A 3,039-nucleotide genomic window follows, 5' to 3' on the forward strand; every position below is an offset into this window, starting at 1 on the left:
TGTTCTGCTCCACAGCTTCGAACAATCTTACGAATAATGTCTGATCATCTAACGTGACTCAGTGCTTGTGGTCTTTTTTCACATCTTCAGCAAAGGGAAGAAGTTGGAGAGAGTTCCACTTTGCCTCGTTCAAATTTCGGAGGGCCTGGGATGAGACACACTCACTCCATTTAGTTTCGCAGATTTGTTTGAAGGCTTGCACATCGCTAAGGGTGTTCTTATCACCTGACATCATCACCTCACGTTCAATAATGTTTGCCATCTTCTTGAGGTTGTGCCCAAGCTTCAGTGCTAAAGATGGTGTTTTGTAAGTGCTTGTCTCCTCATTCAAGCCAGCCACAATGTGAACTGCTTCCACCATCCGTTTTCTTCTTCAGCATCATGACCTTCACATTTGAATTAACAAGTGAAGATGATTCTCCACTGTCATGTTTGTCAGATATAGAAAACTGTCCAGTGTCTGTGCTCAATGAAGAGGATTCTTTGGTTCCACTGCTTACCAATGAACTAGAACCTTGAACCCCCAACCTTCTGGGGACCTGCTGATCGGTAAACCAACACCTTACCCACTGATACCCACAATGAACCAAAATGGCTTCTTTTCCATACTTCAACATCATGTAACTCATATTAGGAGTAGGCTAAAAAATTTCAAAAAAGAAAGAAAAAAAGCTATCTTATAAACAGGTCTCTATAATTAAGAAATAGATTTACAGTTTAATGTAACAAAATAGACAAACTATTAGATTTCAAATGAAAAAGTAAAATTTGACCTTGGCTATGCCTGGGCTTGAACCCCCAACCTTGTGGGAACCTGCTGATCAGTAAACCATCACCTTAACCACTGAGCTACCTCTTCTGATTTGTTCAACCAGTTAATAAGCCTAATGAACCAACATGGCTTCTTTTCCATACTTCAACACCAGTAACTCATATTAACCCTCTAGAGTCTGAGGGTGTTTTGGGCCTCTTGAGAGATTTTGACATGCTCTTACATTTGGTTCTTTTTAGTTGCTTTTAAATATATTATTGACAAAAGACCTATTACACTGTAATCAGCACAAACTGGGCTACCATAATATGTAAACAGCTTATATGTGTGTTTGTATTTTTGACAAAATAAGGTTTATGCGTGGTTTTAGAAAAAGCAAAAACTGAAATAAGGCCACAAAACCTAAAGTTTTCCCAAGACTTTTTGAGAACAGATTTTCTAATGTAGGTTTTTTTTTATCATGTGAAAATCATCCTGCCTGCTCATTCACATTAAACAATACATTGATTTAAAATATAAAAGACACTTTATACTTTGAGAGGCCATATGCGAAGAGGCGTCGACATGCTGTGACTGACAGCTTTGTAGACAATGGGTCGCATAATGAGCTGTCGATTACATAATGAGCTGTGGATCACTGGGCCAGGATCACAGTAAGAAGAACAGTACTACAAGAAAGAATGTGTTTCCTTTGTGGTTTATTTAAAATTGCATCAAAAATCCCTGTGCCACTCTTGAAAGCAGTTCCTGTTCAACTGAAGACACAGGTGAACATTCATGCCAGGCATTTCCATTGTGTTTTGTGGTGATTACTGTAAGAAAGGATTCCTATTCAGTTGTATTTCCGCGCTTCACCACTAGAGGCAGACATACAGTTTACCAAGCAATGACAAGCTCAGGCTTAGTGTTAGCTTTGCATGCTACCATCCTCTCATCCACGGCTAAATGTCTTCTAGGATGATACATGAATTGCTTTGCATGTCTTACGGATTGTGTCCATAAGCGGTTTCACTCTGAACAGACGGTCATGTTCAGATGTGCCCCTCTTTCTGTCATTTTTTTCATCTGCGTGACTCATGTGTACATTCCACAAAATTGTCCTGTATCTGTCCCTTGACATAATTGTTGCTGGAAAGGGAACTGTGAAAATTCTGCTCTGTCGCAGTAGTCTATGATGGAGGGCAACTTTACCATTGCCATGTAAAATAAGAGCCCAATGTAGCGATACATCTCACTCACGGTTACGTCTCTCCATTTGTATTTGTGTCCCTTGGCTATTGACTTGGTAGCTTGAGCATTTGTGTTGTAGCACAGAGTTGACACGACATGCTCCAGGAAAAACATTTTAATTAAACTAAATGGAGAATGAGAGTCAGAAGACCTCAGTTGAGGTCCAGGTTCATGTGCGGGCAGGAATCGCAGAGTCTGTGGAACTGTGTCATTATCTGTCTGATCCTTCCATGACATGGTGGACTGTGTGTGCTGCCTTTGCCCTTTTTGGAGCAGGTGCCTGATCACATCTGTTTATGAAACACACACACACACACACACACACACACACACACACACACACACACACACACACATAAACATCACTAATATTGTCATTGATAAAGTTGTTTGCATATGTCATACAATGCAATAATGATTCAAACTAAATATAATTTAAAAAAAAATATAAAATATGTACTTATTTAGGATGATTCTCGGTCAAACTCAACATGGAGCGACGCCTGCGTGGCCTGGTGTAAGTTTCCAGTGAAGGCATGGGTGATGCAGCCACATTCCTAAAAATAACCAAACAATATTTTGGGAGAGCGATTGGGAGGAAGGAAAAAGGACAGCCACAACAGGTCGGTTCACAGGCGTCACCGCCGTTCTTTATTAAGTGTATTCTTTTTTGTTTATTTGTCACACTGGTGTCTGGTCGCACAGCGCTCACGCGGCACTTCTGGCACACACCCACACGCCTCCGCTCCCTCGGCTTTTATGCGCCTCCTGATCACTAAAAAGAAAGCACAAACATCAGGTCTTATTAGTTGCAGGTGAGGCAAATCCCCGCTTACCTGCGTCCTGCCCCGCCCCCCATTCACAAACTGACGCTCGGCCACGCCCCCGCTGCCACACACCCCCACCGCCCGACTCGGGGTAGCCGGGTAGCCGTCCGGGCCGTCCGGCCCTCCCTCTCGATAGTGCTGTACCGTCTTTCCCGTACCGACAGCTTACGGCTTATGAACAGCACCGGCCGTTCCTCCCCCTCCACCATC

Source organism: Silurus aristotelis (genome assembly GCF_946808225.1).
Source record: "Silurus aristotelis genome assembly, chromosome: 24".
Lineage (NCBI taxonomy): Eukaryota > Metazoa > Chordata > Actinopteri > Siluriformes > Siluridae > Silurus > Silurus aristotelis.